The sequence below is a fragment of the Natator depressus genome, chromosome 5, assembly GCF_965152275.1.
Source record: "Natator depressus isolate rNatDep1 chromosome 5, rNatDep2.hap1, whole genome shotgun sequence".
In the NCBI taxonomy this organism is placed as follows: Eukaryota; Metazoa; Chordata; order Testudines; family Cheloniidae; genus Natator; species Natator depressus.
In genome coordinates, this window is record NC_134238.1 from 58,070,907 (window position 1) to 58,091,260 (window position 20,354).

Here is a 20,354-nt window from a genome sequence, read left to right on the forward strand (position 1 = left end):
TCTTTTGATAAGGAGCTCCCAGCCTGCACATCTCCAGTCAGGTGGTATTACTGCTTCCCATGTGTCCATTTCTGGAAGCCCCAGAAACTCCGCAGGTAGGCAAAAACTCCTCCTACCAAACCCAGATCAGTTCCTTCTGCTTGTGAGTCCTCACCTTGCCTTGCCTTGCTTTTGCTAGAGGTTGACCTCTAGCAAAACAATGTGGGGTTTTTAACCCAAAGAGGAGTGGGACACTGTCTTTGCTTTAACCAAGGACTGGGAGCTGTGCAGTCCAGAGAGCACCCTGAGTATAAGGAAATACCTGTTCTCACATCTGAATAGGGTTTTCCTTAGGGAAGCCAGTGCACTCTGGACTGTATCTCAACCAGAGAGTGAAGGGCCAGTCTACAGTCCCACTGCCGTAGGGTGTCTCAAGTCCAGTACAGTTTGTAAAGGGTTTTTTCTTTCCTGCTGCTGCGGTGTTGGGAAATGGGACTGAGATCTCAGATATATGAAGATTTGGAGGAAAGTAGGTCTTACTTCCTGGCACCTTGGAAGAAGCAGGATGGTTGTGCAGGCCACCCAGATATCTCCTTTTGAGAGAGCAAGCTAACCAGCCATTCTTGAAGACTTCGGGAGAGGAGAGGTAGTAGAAGGCCATCAGATCATCACTTGTTCCCAAACCTCCTGAAGATGAATCCAAGTAGGTGACGGGAACCTGGAACCTGCCAAAGCAGGTTAAGGAGTGAGTCAGGGTTCTTAGCTTAAGCTTCTCTACCCTTTTCCCCAGGAGGCAAGTGTGGAGGAGAGATGTTCTCTTTCCCCATCTATATGATACAAAGGAGCTGCATCATTAGGCCACTGGGGCAGGGTGCTGCTTCCCCCAGGAGGCTAGAGAAAGGGTTACCAGTTGTTGGAGAAACCTTCTTTTTCTCTATCCTCTTGTGCTTTGGAAGAGAAGGGCCCGGTTTGCAGGCCAGGAAGAGCAGCTGCGGCTGCAGTTGGCAGAAATCAGGGTGGGTGAATTACATGTTCAACCACACAAATTCAGCTGAAAATTATTTAGCTGAATTCAGATGGCCAAATATTGTCGGTGTTTGTGTTGCTCAGCATTTTCCTTTCATTCTGTTCACCTGTGTCCCTCAGCCCGCGCCGCTTCCCACAGCCCCCATTAGCCTGCAGCAGCGAACCGCGGCCAGTGGGAGCCGCGATCGGCCGAACCTGCGGACGCGGCAGGTAGACAAACCGGCCCAGCACACCGGGTGCTTTCCCTGAACAAGTGGGGTCCCAAGTTTGGGAAACACTGCTCTAGGGGATGGAGGATGGGCTGTGGTATACAGAGAGGCTGGGTTTCATCAACCAAAAGATTTGCATCTTCTAAATATTAGAAATCATCTGTCACAAAAGGAATTGAAATTGGCAGTCAGAACAAGTATGAACCCAGCCATGAGCATCCATTTGGAGGCCATGGGAGTAAATCCATATGCAGTGTTAGACAAAGGTATCTCAGTGCAAAACACTCTGGGCCCTGTAACTTTTAAATGTAGAACAATATTCTGGAGCTTCTGATTTTATGACACATGAAATTCTTTCTGCAAAAATCTTCTGTTTCTTTTATCAGCTATCTCATATACAGGGGGACGAACGTGAGCATATCCTTTTAAAATGGTTGTGACAATGAAGTGACACACTGCCATTTTTTAATCCTCATGCCTACATCGGTCTTGAGACTGGTTAAATGTGCCATTCTCTGTTATGTGACCGTTATCTTTGACACTGGAATGAGTTATCACAGAATGTTAATGCCTCTCATGTTCGCCTCATTATACATTCTCATTTTCATGACAAAGACTGTAAGGGGAACAGAAAATGGTGCAAAATTAATACATTCTCCTGACAATCTGGAGACGGTATTGCATGGTCCTATACAGAAGGCACAGCTGGGGACCCTGACAACAGCATGTGCACAGCTGCTTGTTTTACAAAGTTTGAAAGATTTTCCTTGTGGTTTTGATTGAGGTTGTTTTTATTTATTTTATATTTTTTGGTGTGAATGTGGCTAACATGCTTTCAGTATCCAGGAATATCATTTTTAGCCAAATCTGCATACACCTTTGGATTGCATACCCCAATGTTGTGTTGTAACGTATATAGTATGTGTGAGAGAAGAGGTGGGTTGAATAGTACATATAGGTAAACTTGTGTCCTGAGCTAAAATTTAAAGTTTGTATTTAATGCTCTAATACATTATATTATTGTTATTTATAACTATGGGCCAATACATTGATGTGCTTGTCATTTGTTTTACGATCTACATCATCATCTTGATTACGTGTCAAGCAAATTGAATTTTACAGCTTTCTTTGTCTTCCTTAAATCATTACAAAACTCCCCTCCACAAAAAAAATCTCTGAAGGAAGTTCAAGAACAAAAGAAATTGTATATAGTTCACTTGACTATGGAGCTAAAGAAACTGCTTTATGGTGTTACTGCTATTGGTCTCTTACCATTCAAAACCTTAGCATGCATCAGTGAATAAATAATTTAAAAAAAAATATGTAGCAGAATAAGTGAGAGAATTTTCTTTCATAACCTTCTCTGTACCAAAAATCCCAAGTCTAATACATCTCTAAAAAATCCAGATTCATTATACATTGATATGCCTAGGTTTCTATTTCAGAGCATTGTGAGGCTAAGGAGATGGTTTTAGGGGTTGTTTTGGAAGAAAGAAAAAAGAACTGGAAGACTTTAAATGATCAGAGCCAGGCAGCTCTGTTGCAGATCAGTGTTACTAGCTAATGAATAACAGCTGAATGGAGGCATGTAGCCAGACGAGATTGGGATTCCCCCAGAAGAGGCTGCTATAAGCATTTCTAAAGATGACTATACTGATGAATTCACAGATAATGTTATTACTCAAATAAAAACTAATTAGTGTAAAAATAAAATGATGCACTGAAATTTCAGAGATTGCTGTTTTGAGGATGTTGTTCGCTGGAAAAATATAAATGATAAAAACATCAGGAGATTCCAAACATGACATGATTTTGACGAAACAAAAAAAAAAGAATGAGTATTAGAACATAAGCTATTTTTAAACAATCATGCCAATGCAATGACATGGGTCAGGTCTACACTTAGAACTTTTGCCAACATAATGATGTCAGTTAAGGTGCTGATTTTATTTTGTTTTTGAACGTTTGTATATCAGTAAAAGCCCTAGTATAGCTTTTGCAGGTACTGTTATTTGTTTGTGGGGAATCGATATAAACTGTACTGGCAAAAGCAGTATCTACATGTTGTAACAACCAGGCAAGGTACTAACAAAGTTCAACAGGACTTTATTTTTAAAGTGGAAACCTCTTTATCAAGCTGCTGCTGCACCCTCAGTAGCTCTCACTCCGCCTCCTCAACTCCCCCCCCCTTCCTGTTTCCTGTTGTCAAGGTTCCTCCCCCACTCTGAACTCTAGGGTACAGATGTGGGAACTTGCATGAAAACCTCCTAAGCTTACTTTTACCAGCTTAGGTTAAAACTTCCCCAAGGTACAAATTAATTTTACCCTTTGCCCTTGGAATTTCCACTGCCACCACCAAACTTTAACTGGGTTTACTGGGAAACGTAGTTTGGACACGTCTTTCCCCCCCAAATCCTCCCAACCCTTGCACCCCACTTCCTGGGGAAGGTTTGGTAAAAATCCTCACCAATTTGCATAGGTGACCACAGACCGAAACCCTTGGATCTTAGAACAATGAAAAAACATTCAGTTTTCTTACAAGAAGACTTTTAATAGAAGTAAAGGAATCACCTCTGTAAAATCAGGATGGTAGATACCTTACAGGGTAATTAGATTCAAAACATAGAGAATCCCTCTAGGCAAAACCTTAAGTTTACAAAAAGACACACAGACAGAAATAGTCATTCTATTCAGCACAATTCTTTTCTCAGCCATTTAAAGAAATCATAATCTAATGCATACCTAGCTAGATTACTTACTAAAAGTTCTAAGACTCCATTCCTGTTCTGTCCCCGTCAGACAGACTCAGACCCTTTGTTTCTCTCCCTCCTCCCAGCTTTTGAAAGTATCTTGTCTCCTCATTGGTCATTTTGGTCAGGTGCCAGCGAGGTTACCTTTAGCTTCTTAACCCTTTACAGGTGAGAGGATTTTTCCTCTGGCCAGGAGGGATTTTAAAGGGGTTTACCCTTCCCTTTATATTTATGACACCTGTCCTTTCAGACTCCCAACAGCCAGTGCTTCCAGTTCTAATAATTACAAGCAGCATCTAAACACCACATTTCCTCCTCTCTTAAGAAACTCTCCCAATTAAAATAAATGTTGTTCTAACCACAGGAACAAATATGAAACAAGACACTATACTGTTGGCAGAAATATTACACTGAAAACACTGTAGATAACATATTTCAGAGTAACAGCCGTGTTAGTCTGTATTCGCAAAAAGAAAAGGAGTACTTGTGGCACCTTAGAGACTAACCAATTTATTTGAGCATAAGCTTTTGTGAGCTACAGCTCACTTCATTGGATGCATACTGTGGAAAGTACAGAAGATCTTTTTATACACACAAAGCATGAAAAAATGGGTGTTTACCACTACAAAAGGTTTTCTCTCCCCCCACCCCACTCTCCTGCTGGTAATAGCTTATCTAAAGTGATCACTCTCCTTACAATGTGTATGATAATCAAGTTGGGCCATTTCCAGCACAAATCCAGGTTTTCTTCCCCCCCCCCCCCCGCCATAACATAGTCTCTAGTCCAGACAAGTGGTCGTCTGGGTCTGACAGGCCGTCTCTCAAGCCCCGGTTCCAGTGCAATGTCTTCTTGTGTTGCTACTACAGTGAAGTCATCCAATGCAGACTGGGTGTTGGCATAATCTCCTTTTGGTGCACAGGCAGGTGCAAGATAAGAAGCATTCCATACCGGCCCATCAGAAAGTCGATAGGTCCCTTCTTCTGTATGATTTTAAGAGGAGCTGTGAATTTATCGTCCCCTTTTCATAAAATTCCAGGTTTTCATATTCTAACGAAGGAACCACACTCAAACTTTGGTTCCTTAGCACCCCACTGCTTGTCTGTGAAAGTCTTATACTTTGCTTGGTTCTGTTCAACTGTTTTTCTCACATCATTCTCGGTTGGGGCATCAGGTCGTGCCTGTAACAATCCAGCAATGTTCAGTTTAGTATACATCTGTTTCCCATGCAGTAACTCTGCGGGTGATCTTTGCATTGTGGCATGTTGTGTAGCCCGGTATGCTTGCAAGAAATCAGTAGTGAAGGTTATCCACAATTGCCCTTCCAGTTTAGCTGTTCGCAAACTCTCTTTCAAACTTCTGTTAAACTGTTCGATTTCCCCTTTGGCTTGAGGGTAATATAGGGATGACCTTCTGTGTAAAATGTTCCTCTGTGCTAGAAAAGTTTCAAACTCCAGGGAAGTAAATTGATTACCATTATTTGAAACCAGTTCTTTGGGGTTACCTTCCCTGCTAAAAACTGAAGAGAGGAACTTAATTACTGTAGCAGAAGAGATTTGCAGTGTAAACGCTACCTCAGGCCATTTACTGAAATAGTCTATTAAAAAGTGATGGCATAATGGCAGTCACTCGGAGCAGTATCAAAGAGTCCTACAATGTCAATCGCCACTTTTTCCCATGCAGATTCAGGGAGAGGAACAGGCTGTAATGGAGGGGTACATGTCACTGCTGTCTTATCATGCATTTGGCAAGTGACACAGGATTTTATGAGAGCTTCAGTTTGAGAGTCCATCCCTGGCCACCAATACAGATCCCATAGTCGTTGTTTGATTTGGACAATTCCTTGATGAGTATCGTGTGCCAGGTGTATGAGTTTTGACTGTAATTCTTCTGGCACAAGTAGCCGGTGTGTACCTCGTAGCACACAGTCATCAAGCAAAGAAAGTTCATCCCGAACTCTAAAATAAGGCAGCAAAACTGGGTCAAGGTTTTTAGGGTTACTGGGCCATCTCTTTGTCAGAAATTCCCGCAGTTTTTGTTAAATTGGACACGCTGAACAAGCAGCTTGAAATTGTTCTCTTGTAACTGCAGTAAGAGTGCTTGTAATAAGTGCAACCACTACATCCTCATCCTCCGGTGGACCATCTGGTGAAGGCAAAGGCAGGCGAGAAAGGCAATCAGCTACCACATTTTGGTTTCCAGGCTTATATTCCAGTTCATAATTGAAAGAGAGTAGTCTTGCAGACCATCTAGCAATACGATATCCTGCTCTTCCCTGTCCTTTCATGGTGAGCAACGTCATCAAAGGGCTGTGGTCTGTGCGCAACTTGAACGTGCGGCCCCACAGGTAAATTCTCCATTTTTCAGTAGCTCAGACACAAGCAAGTGCTTCTTTTTCGACTGTAGAATATGTTCTCTCAGCATTACTTAGTGTCCTTGAAGCAAATGCAACAGTCCTCTCTGTGTTGTCCTCATGAAGTTGTGTGAGGACAGCCCCAAGTCCATAATCAGAAGCAACAGTAGTTACAATTCTGGGCAATGCAGGACTGAAGAGTGCAATTACTGGACTATGTACAATCAAGTCTTTCACCATTTCGAAACTAGCTTGTGCATCCATTGTCCACACTAAGGTTGAACTTCTCCGTAGTAATTCCTGTAATGGTTGTAATGACAGAAGCATAACTGGGAATGACTTTTGCAAACCAGGAGGCAAGACCCAAGAAGGAACGTAAGGTTTGCAAATCTGTTGGAGGAAGAGCATTTGAAATTGCCAGGATATGATCTGGATCAGGTTTTAGTCCAGCCTGTGAAATTGTATGCCCCAGAAAGGAGAGTTCAGTTTGTCTAAATTTGCATTTGGACCTATTGAGCTGGAGGCCTGCTTTGCTGATGCAGTTTAGTACAGACTGCAGGTTATTGTCATGCTCCTCAGAATATTTCCAAACACAGTAATATCATCCAGATAGCACTGAACTCCATGTTGATTCTTCAGAATCAATTACATCATTTTTGGAAGGCACTTGGGGCAAATGCGAGACCGTATGGAACACGTTTAAAACGAAATGGTCCCTCATGTGTAATAAATGCTGTGAGGTCTCTGCTATCTTCATGCAACATAACCTGGTAGTATGCAGTCTGCAAATCAAGAGTAGAAAACATCTTTGCTCCACAGAGTTCTGCAAAAACTTCTTCTATGTGAAGAAGAGGATGGCTGTCAATCACAATAGCTTTATTTGGCTCCCTTAAGTCCACACAAAGGCAAATGCCTCCACCCTTCTTCTGTGTCACTACTATAGGTGAAATCCATTCCGAGGAGTCAATCTCCTCAATAATGTCCTTTTGAACAAGTTTTCTAAGTTCCCCTGAAACAGCTTCCCTGACTGAAAATGGTAAGCACCGTAACTTTTGTCATACAGGCATCACATTATTCCGCATTTTAACTTTATGCAGAAATGCATAAGCACAGCTGAGTTTCTCCTCAACCTGGTGTTGGGGCCCAGCTGAAACTGGTGTGTGTACCGCAAGACTGCTTTGCTGAGGAAGATCAATTCGTCCATTAACTACCCTGAGATTTAAAGCAGCCAATAAATCTCTCCCAAGGATAGGAGTGCCTTTGTGGACAATGTAGAACTCTGCAGTTATACAGCAATCACCAAAAGTAACTATTGCTGGCAGGCAGCCATGTACTGGAATATATTTTCTCAAATAGCACACCAAGTGAAGTTTGGATTCAGTAAGAGGCACATCTTTAAAGTAATGCAAATAGATGGAATCGGGTAGTATAGATACTGCTGAGCCAGTGTCCAACATTAGCTGAATAGAGTGTGGTTTGCCTAAGGGTATGGCAGAAATGTTTACAGTGCACTTTATTTGTTCTGGAATATGTGCAGTAGTGATTTTGTCGATGCTCAGCACAGTAACATGTGGTATTGTAACTGCATGCACCTGTTGATTGAACTGGCTGCTGTGACATACTTTAGCAAAATGCCCAATCTTTTTGCAATGATTTCACTGAACTACTTTTGCCGGACATCCTGTGTAGCTTGCAAGGTGTTGTGGGGATCCACAGCGAAAGCATGCTTTTACTGTATTTTGAATTTGCTGATTCAGTGGTTTTTCATTAGTTTTCCTCTTGGAATCATTTGTCTGCAGCAATAGTGAACTTTTCTGCAAAGGAGTCACAGCCTGGACTGTGCCTCCTGTATCCATGCTCATTATTTTGGCTTCAGATGTAGCTGACTCCATCTGAGTAGCAATGGTTATTGCTTTTTCTAGTGTAAGTTGTGGTTCTAGAAGTAAGCGTTCTTTGACACGAAGCATGGTTGTTTTCTCAATAAGCTGGTCTCTAATCATCTTATCTGCCATATTCCCAAAGTCACAAGTTACAATCAGACTCCTCAGGGAAGCAGTATACTGCATTATATTCTCCCCTGGTTTCTGCTCACGCTGGCAAAATCTGTAGTGATTAGCTACTACATTCACTTTTGGCACAAAAAAGTTTTTTAATGCAGTGAGTGCAGTCTCATATTTACCATCTGCAAGGGGAAAAGTGTGAAATATACACTGCCCTTCTGATCCAAGGCAGTGGATTAGCAGAGCACGCTTTCTTACTTCAGAAATCTCTGTAGCACTGATTGCAAGCAGATAAGTCTCAAACATATGGATCCAGGCAGTAAAAGCAATTGGAGGCTCAGCTGGGCTTAGCAGAAAGGATGCAGGTGGGTTCAGAGACAGAAGATCCCATCCTCGTCGCCAAAATGTTGTAACAACCAGGCAAGGTACTAACAAACTTCAACAGGACTTTATTTTTAAAGTGGAAACCTCTTTACCAAGCTGCTGCTGCACCCTCGGTAGCTCTCACTCAGCCTCCTCAACTCCCCGTACCCCTCCTTCCTGTTTCCTGTCCTTTCAGACTACCAACAGCCAGTGCTCCCAGTTCTAATAATTACAAGCAGCATCTAAACACCACACTACATGAGGAGGGTTTCCTGGCATAGCTTTCTAGTATAAACTAGGACTTAGTAGAAATGAATAGACCAGAATTCAGGAACTGAATCCAGTTTTGCATAGGGTAAAGTTCTGCACTGCCACATCTGGACCTAGGGTTCATAAACTTCTATGCCTGGTATGGTGCCTAGGAGTGCTGTGTAGGCAGTGCATTCAGAAGCTGGCAAGAAGAGAGTCCTTTCTATCATTCAACAGTGAATAAGGGACTTTTGTTGCTGGGCATCTTGTTCTCCACAGGAGGGAAGATAAGTTTTATGGGTCCTCAGTGGTAAAGAACTAGAGTGAGAGGAAAATGAGTATGAGGTGAAATTAGGGCTGTGTCAGGACGAATTAAAGGAAAAATGGTAAAATGAAAAATTAAAGCATAAGTCTTTTGAGATGGGTGAAACTACTGCAGTCAGGCAAAAGAATAACTAAGAAGAAAATTGCATCAGATATGAAAAATAATGAATACACTATCCCTTTTCCAACAGCATTATTGACCCAGAGCCTAAAAGAATACAAAAAGATTGATACATATGTGTTCCTAAGGTCTGAATAATTAGATTACACTTGGAGTGCCCTAATTAACAAATTTGGGGAGAGGGAGGGTAAAAGATAAAAGAAACTGCAGACACTAGTTTTAAGGTCCCCCAGAGCCAGAGGAAGAAGATATTTAAAATTTTTGCTTTGTGACCTGAAAGGATCAAATGCATTGTTTTGCATAGAACTGAAGGGGAAAGGAATAGATGGCTCAGAGCTTGTAATCAATAAATAGTAGCATGCTGATTCATAATGCCACAGTATGATTCAGATGATGACACCTTCAGAAAATGAAAGCAGAAGAGAAAAATGGCAGAAAACGATAAGCAAGAGTGACACAAGAATGATAGGACTGAGGAGTAGAGTGTTTGATTAGTCCCAGTCTCTGTGCATCTTGGAGAATAAAATTTGAAGATGACTTGGAAAACAAGTTACTGCATTAAAAAAAGACAAGTTTGCAAAATATCTAGAAAAGCAGCAAAAATATGCAGAAATGGTTTTACAAGGTCAAACAATATAAGAGTTTGCTTGTATACTTCCTCTTCCAAAACTTTCTTAGCATGCTTCCCCCTCTTCCCTCCTCCCCCCAGCAGTCCAGAAGCATTGCTTTGGCCTTTCTTGGTGAGTACATTAACACAGAAATGTAGTATATGTGTTCCGTATGGTTTCTTGTATTGTATGTGTGGGTTGTGGTTGTTGCTTGAGTTCCCATGACTATTGAGTGAGGAAGTTAGGTATAATTCCTGGCAGCATGGTAGTTTATCCATTACTTTAAAGAACAGCTCATATTTCAAAATGTTTTTTCTGAGATCGTTACAAAAATAAAAAACAAATGGTGAGGTTATCAGCTCTCATTACCAATTGCCAAGCAAATGTAAAAACACCAAAAATAGCCACAGGAAGCAATAATTTCTATGACAAATTATAGAGCTATTTACTTAGTGTGGTAAGTAATATAGTTTTGATCAAAGATAAACACTTTAAAAAGTTACATTTGTTTTGTTGTGGAGGAAAAAGGAAATTGCTATTCCCTTCAGGCTGATGTACCTTGTAAAGCAATCTGTCTTCAAACACAGAATGAAAGAGAGCCAAAAAAAAATCTCTGAATTACATGACGAGGCCCTTGAGATGCTGCTAGTTGCTAGCTGAGGACCACAGATGTCTCGTATTGTGGGTCATACTGTGCATTTTCTTTGGTTTTTAAAATATATTTGTAAAGTAGCATAGATTTATACATGTTGGGGTTTTTTTGGAGTGCTCTTTCCTCATTATAGGCCCAATTCAATCAAGCACTTAAGCACATGTGTCAGCCCTACTTCATTTGAATAGGACAGTAGTTCTCAACCAGGGGTACATGTACCCCTGGGGGGTACGCAGAGGTCTTCCACGGGGGTACATCAACTCATCTAGATATTTACCTAGTTTTACAGCAGGCTACACAAAAAGCACTAGCAAAATCAGTACAAACTAAAATTTCATACAATGACATGTTTGTATAGTTCTATACACTATACACTGAAATTGTAAGTACAATTTTTAATATTCCAATTGATTTATTTTGTAATTATGTTAAAAATGAGAAAGTAACAATTTTTCTGTCAAAGTGTGCTGTGACAGTTTTATATATTTATATCTGATTTTGTAAGCAAGTAGTTTTAAAGTGAGATGAAACTTGGGGGTACGCAAGACAAATCAGACTCCGGAAAGGGATACAGTAGTCTGGAAAGGTTGAGAGCCACTGGAATAGGACACGAGGAAGCCCTGGCCCTACTGAAATCAGTTGGGAACTGACTTATTGACTCTTAGATGCAATTCAAGAGTTCATAGAATCATAGAATATCAGGGTTGGAAGGGACCTAAGGAGGTCATCTAGTCCAACCCCCTGCTCAAAGCAGGACCAATCCCCAATTTTTGCCCCAGATCCCTAAATGGCTCCCTCAAGGATTGAACTCACAACCCTGGATTTAGCGGGCCAATGCTCAAACCACTGAGCGATCCCTCCCCTCAAGTGCAATTGTTGGCATGATTACTCCCTCTAAGAGTTTCTAGGTGAGATTCTGTGAAATGCCTCTTTGAAGCACAGCACAGAACTTGCAGCTTAGGGCAAAGGAAAGATAAGGTGGCTTTAAGCCATCTTTATTCCCTCCTTATCCTGGGCTGTTTTGCAGGCTGGAAAGGCCACTGGTGTAATTAGACAGCCTTGGAGGCCTGTCTCAGTTATGGCATCCTCCTGAAGATGCCATAGGGGCTGCAGCACTGCCTGAAATCTCTGCAGCATTCTGTGGTGGAGCTTCCTTTTCCCAACATGCCTCTCCATCCCCAAACCTGGCCACCAGCACACACACCCCAATGCCAGATCTTGCAAGGTGATCTTTACAGCTGTGTTCTACAGAGCCTATGCTGGGGGAATACTTCCCTGGCTGGGGAGGGCTTTTAGAGCAACTTTACATTGCTCTGACTCCTTTTTTCATGATGTAAAGGGGCTGTAGCAGGAATGAATATCTCATCCTCTGTTTTAAATTTGCTACTTAAAGAGCTTCTGTCTCCCAAACATCTCAGGAAATGATAGAAAATGTCCTTTTTATAAGGTTCACCCAACTATGACATAGGAAAATCAGGACTTGCAAAAGCTGTATAGAGTGCATTGTGAAGTGATCCTTACAATGCCAACGCCACACCTCAAATAGCCCATTCTAATGCACTGTACTTAAAAAAAAAAAAAAAAAAAAAAAAAAAAGTCAAGCTGTGGTGCATGCTCAGACTAAAGTTAATAAAAACTCTTTTAAAAGCAAAATTAGTCCTATTGAGGGACTGCTTTCTTCAGTAGTTCTCTTGGAAAGTCGGGTTTGTAGTTTAGACTGAGGTCATAGTCTATGGCAGTAAAGAAGAAAAAATATTCCTTTTTCTTAATTTTGAAAAATGTCATTATGCCTTGGGAAATATTACAATATTTTAGTAATCAGCTGCAATGCTCATTAGTCTGCTTATTATATCTGAAGCACTTGTATTTGTTGAAGTAGCAGCAGCTGAGATAAAAGAAATTTGAAAGTGAAATCATACAAATTTGAGTCAGTGCCTTTTTCAAACTAGAAGCCTGCTATATTATCCTTAATGAGCTGATGCCCCAAACTCTAAACGTGGATTCATATGTCTAACCTCTTTTGAACTTATTAAAAACTACTGTATGATGTGAATTTATTAAGAGACAGCAAGGAGACCGTAAATAGTAAATACTTTTTTTTTCTTAATTTTCACCCAGTTAATTTATCACACCTCAAATTTTAAAAAGAGGAACATGAATCACTCAGTAAGGAAGAAAAAGGAGTAGCAGTCGGATGATTTTGATTTAAAACAAGTCTGTTTGTAATCATACAGATTGCTAATAATTTGAGACTAATGTACGTTGGCAGAGTCCATCTACTTGCAGAAAAATCAGGTGGAGAGTGTATATTTTAAAATCATTATTTTTTTTAAAAAAATGTTAGATTTTATACTGGTTCATCCATAGTTTAAACTGCCAGTTGCAAGATCTGTGAGGCTCCTAATCAACCAGCAGATTTATTTTGAGTAGTTGTTACAATTTATTATTCAAAAATAATAATTATAAAATTCTCAAAACACAGAGGAAACAGTTAATGGGGATTTGTAAATCATGTGAAAAAGTGTGGGAACTTGTCTTCTGGAACCTTAAGAACCTCAGATAAACTTTCTAAGTGATAAGTAATCTGTGATAGTCTGCTTCTTTTTGTGCAGGGAACAACTTGTCCTAGATGAGTGTTCCTTGGACAGCAGGAGTAACTGGGGACTGTGGGATCTGCCCATGCTTTGCCATTATGACCAGATTATATTATCTGTTCTTCTCCTTTTCTAGGGCTTCTTTGTCTTTCTGCTCCATGACACGTTGGTGGTGAAGTGCTGCTTTTCTCCTCTCCCTGCCTCTCAGCTTCCAGGGCCCGCTGCTGCTGCCTTTCTGCCTCCCTCTCCATGGCTGTTATGTCTGCTTGCCACTTTTGGTATTCACACTCTTTTTTTGTCTTTCTGTTCGTTCTCTGACCTGACCTGCTCTAGCTTTATGGTTGCTTCACTGGTGCTCATATTTTACTTTACTATTGTTCTATTTCCCTTACCCGAAATAAACAACAGAAAAGAATAAAGCACTGACCTTTCTTGTGACTGTTCCCAGCCACCACACTTGAGACTCACTTAAAACTGTTACACCAGTACTTAAAGTGTGAATCTCAGTTAAACTAACAAGCTGTGTATAAATCCTGCTTTGTCTACACCACTGTCACATTCCGGGGTGCAATCCAGACCAGTGAGGGGTTGTGTCACCACCTACACTGCAGGCTTGAGTGCCTCATAGTGCTTTGCTGTTGTAGCTCCCAACCTGGTTCACTCACAAACAGCCTACCAGCGTGCAGGTCACACCCTGAGTATCTGTGAATAGTTGCAGCTCTGACCCCAGCAGCCTGTCAGCAACATACAAGTCATACTCCGGCTTCCCCCAGCCTTGGTTATTACTTGCCAGTGACCCCATCACTCTCCCAGTCCTTAACTTTCACCCCCAAAATGTGTGTTCTGCACTGTCCAGCCCCCTCCTGGACAGTTCAGATATTAAAGGCCTGTTGTCCCTGTAAAGGGTCAATATTCAACAGTTTTCTACTTTAGCTGGAGTCACTCAAACAGTTCAGTTTAAACACAGCACTGCATTGGTTTAGATTAAAAAATAAAACAAGTTTATTAACAAAAGAAGATAGGATTTCAAGTGAATTCAAGTATCAGGTAGTAAAGTCAGAAATGGGGACAAGAGAAATAAAGATAAAACAACAAGGAGTTTAAGTGGTGTTTTTACCCACGAAAGCTTATGCCCAAATAAATCTGTTAGTTTTTAAGGTGCCAGTGGACTCCTTGTCATTTTTGTGGATACAGACTAACACGGCAACCCCCTGATACTTGACAAAGATAAAACACTTTCTAGTAGCTAAAACTTAACAAGCTAGACTTGGTTCATGGTAAAATTCTTACCATGTGTTCCCAGCAAACATGGCTGACCAAATTCGCAGGTGAGGATTTCCCATCAAAGTCGAAGGGCTGATTTCTTTATCATATGTGGTGAAAAGGGGGGGTGGGGGTGTTCTGCCCCTTTCTTTTATAATCCAGTGAACCTTTGAAGTGAATTCTTCTGCTGATTACCCTTCAACGCAAAGTTAATTCAAATAGTAGAGAAGGTGACATGGAGTCTCTTCTCACCTGTTTGCTGAATTGCAATATTTTTTTGCCTCCTGTCATATCTTCTCCCTGCTGTCTCAAGGATTCTGTTTACTACTTATATGTAAATTGAGGTAAACACACATTTCTTTGTTCAGGATACTTCTGCCTGGGCAAGGCTGTGTGGTTTTTTGAACATGTGCTAAGAACATCATACAGAGGGATTTCATAAGTTTACATATAATGTTGCTACATACATTTCACCATGATATTATTGACCAGAGGGTTATTAGTTTTCAAATGATACCTCACACGGCATATGACGATTATTACAACAATATGTAGGGTGTGAATACAGGGGTGCTTTCAGACTGTGGTTGTGTAAAATATAAATTTAAGTTTCCCTTTTAACTAAATCTGGGAAGTCATTAATAAAACTTTAAACTATTTTTGTTGGACTAGAAATTAACAAATTCCTAGTGTTGTGTGTATAGAAAGAAATTCGGGACAGGCAAATGTTTGTGTTGTAGAAGTGGAATAGGAGGAAGGCATCACTCTTAATTAGGCAATTCTAAAGTGATATATAATGCTGTAGGAAAAGTACCAGATCAGAAGAAATGAAAACATTTATGTTTTAAAAGTTTCCTTTTGCTGACCTTAACTATGCTAATTTGTCTTTGATGAAGTGTGACAGGGACTGTCAAGTTAAATGGTCAACGTACTCATTATTTAAAGAATAACATTTTTGTAGCAGTAATTCTGGATGTGTTCAAGACATAACCTTGTTCGTGGAAGCCTTATAGTTTTCATGTAAGTTACACTCAAGGACTCTGGAGTCTGTAGCTATTCTGGACCAAAGGCTAGAGAAAATCAGAGAGAATTCTATCACAAGTATTTTGTGACTGTTGCTCTAACACTAGGGTAAAGACAGGTATTTGTCCATAACTCCACATGTACCGAATCAACTGTTAGCTGTGAAACTTTTGAATGCCAAATATTCTATCACCCTGATATTCACTCCTCGTGGATTTATTAATCCTTTCAGCCTACTTATTTATATGGCATAGAGAGAAATTTGAGTGGCAGGCAGTGGGACAAATATGTACACTGCATACAAATCCTTGTTTTATATTTTCACTGTAGTACTAAAATAGTAGCATTTGATCCATCAGTTCAGCACAAAGCAGAGAAGATGGTTTAAAGCCACACTGGGAAAGGTTACATAGGATAATTTTTTAGACAGACATCTTATGTCCAGGACTATCAAGGTGTGACAGTTTTTATATAAAAACGATTTTAAAAAAAACTTTAAAATGTCTTTAAATGTATCTGGTGTAAGGGCCCACTGCTAGTCTGCTTATCTACTAGCTCAACCCCCCGGCAATCTAAACAGCTCAGCTGGGCCCTGTTTGTGCCTCCTGATTTGCCCAACTGCTCGACTGACTGAGGGGATCAGCAGAACTGCTTTGAAGACCATCACCAGCAGCATCAGCTCTCAAAGCATTTGGCTGTGCTAGTGCCTGCTCTTGCCCTTGTTCCTGTCTTGCTCCTGCCCTGTTCCAGTCCTGTCCCAGCCTCACTCCCGCCTTGGACTTTGGTCCTGCTGCTGCCTTTCCTGACTCTAGGTTACCAAGTTCTGACTTTTGGCTCTGATCTGGCTTCTCCTTTGGTTCTGGCATCCAGCCTCTAACTCCGGTTATTTCCCTCGGCATTGGGTACCTGACTCCTGCGGTGACCCACTAGGCCAAATCACCCACATCCTGGTCCCAAACAGTATGTCCTAATGAAACAGAACAAAATCCTCAATCTTCATATACCCCTCCCCAAACTCTTAAAATGAATTCAAAATGAAGTGGAGTCCACCAGATGCGTGAGATTTGTAAGTCTCTGTTTGCATCAGAGCATGCGAAACACCAATCAGTCACCAGATCAACAATATTCATTTGAAATACAAATCATGTTTCTATATTTCACTAATGCAATTTAAGAGCATTGAAAGGAGCAGTCCACCTCTCCCCAAATAAACTTCTGGTGATTTTAGTAGGACAGGATTACCCATTAAATAGCTATTTACTAGAAAAAGGCCCAGCCTAGAAAGTTTGGATCCAGAATTGAACTATCTCAAAGTCTAGCATGTTAAGAACCAGGATTTTGTTTTGACATATATGCAGACAGACACCAGAAGCGAAGTCTGGTTTCAGATCCTGTCTTTCTAAAGATATGGGGTACTCCAGCCCATCTTTATACCAACATTGAGAAAAATGAACAAACCAAAAACCCCAACTAAACAACCACCAAAAAAACACCCTACAGTAATATCTTTTAATAACTTTAGGAGGGGATTTACCATACTGAAACAAAGCACTACTCAGCTAAATCAAGTATCCCACCTCTACTGGTGATCAATATCTGTTGTTTCCAAGGCAAGTCAGATACTATGGTGATGGATGGATCTAAAAATATATATAGACCCTCCCCATCTCTAAATGCACTTAGTTAATTGTACATAAGTAATAAAAAATGACTTGACAATGATATCTGTAACTCAAGGATGATTTATTTTACCCCATTTTAAGATCCACGGTGTTTGCCAGCACATGATGAGTTACCACACTTCAGTATCTAAGATACTGCAGTTAATTCCTATACTAAATAGAGGGCATGACAGCAGTACCTCCAATAACTCAGTGTGGTAACTCTTGGTAAATATTGACTTTTTAATAGCAACCACTGGATAAATTAGAATTGCTATTGTTGGGCAAAAAAATTATCCTTCCCCACTCAACATCCAGCTATGTTATTTGATTGATTAAATGAATCAGTTTCTTGTTTCTTCCACATTGCAATTCTAACTGTGTCTTGGCACTACATCATTGGTCATCATTGCATACTTATTATAATGTTTACATTCAATACTAGCCTAAGTGTTTGCTGGGTAGACAATGAATCCTTGCTTCAATTTGTAAATTTAGGGTTTTTATTAACTTGTTGCCTCTGAAAGAATCCAGAATTACAGATGTTTTTCAGTTATTGCACTCAACATTCTCATTTGCTCTCTTTCTGTCATGGATTTTTCTCTAAAGCATGATGCCTGCCAGCAAGATCACATGAGAGGAGGTTTGGATTTTTTTTTAAACATTACTTTTTTAAAACTCTGCTCCTAAATGAGAGCCTAGGTAAATTGGTTCATGGCTTCCTTTCATTTGAAGGTTTGAACTAAAATGTAAAAACAGGTACATTTACTATTGAAAGGTTAGGGTTTGACTTTTTTTTTTTAATGTCTCCTGTGAAGAAATGTAGCCAGATAGTAATAATAGCCTTTTTTTAAGCCAATAATTGGTGTTGGTAATAAGAGCTGTGCTGACTACCAGCTGTGCAATTGCCCTCAATCCTGCAGTGAGGAAGGGGAAAGGAGTGTGCAAATGATTACCAACTTTGAGTATTCCTTGCAGTCAAAGTTTCATTAAAAAAATTAGTAAAATACCTTTTTGCTTTTAAAAATGTATCCTGGGTTTGAAAGAAGGTCTGTATAAAGAGTATAGAATAGAACTGCTACGAACTGCACAAATCAAGGGGTTTGCCTAGTTGGGCTGCCGGCCTACATTGTAGACTCAGTCTTTAGTAAAAGCTCTTCTTCTCCCAATTAAAGAATAAAGGTTGAGGTACCTGCAGTCCTTTCCAGCATGTTTGGAGTGACTTTTAACCCCTCATTTTACCCTCTTTATATGGCTCTCTGGTATAACACTGTCCTCATATATCAATGGTGCCTCGTAGTGCTGTTGTAAGTCAAACTGGGTTAGCATTTTTGTTACAAACTTTTTTTCCTGGGATTTTGTAAATGAGGCATAAAAATCTATTTCAAGCTAAAACTTTACATACACGCTCACACTTTGGTCATAGATTATCATTCTTCCTTTCTATTTCCAGTGAAAATTGGCTAGACCATTTTCATTTTTCCTGACTATAAAATGCACAATTACCATATTAAAATGCAGTAATTTTTAATAATGAAATTTGCCATTTGTTTTTAAGAAGTAAACTAACACAAGATTTTTGATGAAGATCAATTCTGAGTACAATGGGGGATGAGAATCAGGATTCTTTGATTCCATTCTGGACTCAGGCACTGACTTGCTACATTACCTTAATCAATAATCATCATAATTTTGGCCTACATAATGCCTTTTATCCAGTGATCTCCAAGAGTACCACAAGCATTTAATTCTCTGTAGCTCTGAGAGGCACTGTATATGTTTATTCCCATTTTACAGGTGGGTAAACAAAGAAGCAAAGAAGCTTAAGTGGCCTGTCTACGATCACTGAGCAAGACTGTGGGAGAATAGGGAAAAGTCATTTAACCTTTCCATCCCTCATTTTACCCATATATAAAATATACCTACAGAACTTCATAGGATTGCTGGGAGAATGATATGCTTGAAAAATGCTTTGAGGATCCTTAAATAAAAGGCATTATAGAAGTACAGTTTATTGCTATTTATTACTAAGGGTAATAAGCTAATACTGTAACACATTTTCTTCTGGCTGTGCATAATGCAAGAAGTTATGTTCTATAGGGAACACAGAAGACATTTTATAATTGTCTAGATTAAAGCCTATTTCAACTGGGACTAGTTGCTGAATAGGGGATCCAAATTATGTAGATTTCCTCCAGGGTATGCTCTCCAGAACAAATCCAGCCCCTTTCTTTGTGGCTGTGGAGGGGCTGTTGGCAGCAACACTAATATGGTTCCACCAGGGGAGGCGGGACCTGGATGTGATGCTCCTCTACTCAGTGCTCTGTCCTCCATGATTTCCCTGGCTGGCAGTGAGCCTGGATCATGGGAGAATGCAGCATTATGGAAATATTCCTGTCCTCCCTCCCGCAGAGGAGAGAGAAGACTATAACAGTAGTTTGGCACAAAGCAGCTTTACAGCTACTCCATAAACCCCACTTCCTCCCCACTCCCATCCCTGTACCTCTCCTCAGGCTCATCCTAGCTACTCAAGCTGTATTCTGGGATTAGGTTTTGGCCCTTCATGTAGTATCATCACAAAGGTGATGATTAATGTCTTGCCAAGGGCACTCATTGCTTCACAGAAAGTAGTGGAAACAGGTTCTGGGGGAAAGCTTTCATGATCTGAAGGTGAGACAGCCAACTATTTTAGACAGGTTTCAGAGTAGCAGCCATGTTAGTCTGTATCCGCAAATAGAACAGGAGTACTTGTGGCACCTTAGAAACTAACAAATTTATTAGAGCATAAGCTTTCGTGGACTACAGCCCACTTCATCGGATGCATAGAATGGAACATATAGTAAGATATATATATATATATATACACACATACAGATAAGTTGGAAGTTACCATACAAACTGTGAGAGGCTAATTAGTTAAGATGAGCTATTATCAGCAGGAGAAAAAAACTTTTGTAGTGATAATCAGGATGGCCCATTTAGACAGTTGACAAGAAGGTATGAGGATACTTAACTTAAGGAACTAGATTCAATATGTGTAATGACCCAGACACTCCCAGTCTCTATTCAAACCCAGGTTAATGGTATCTAGTTTACATATTAATTCAAGCTCAGCAGTTTCTCCTTGGAGTCTGTTTTTGAAGCTTTTCTGTTGCAAAATTGCCACCCTTAAATCTTTTAC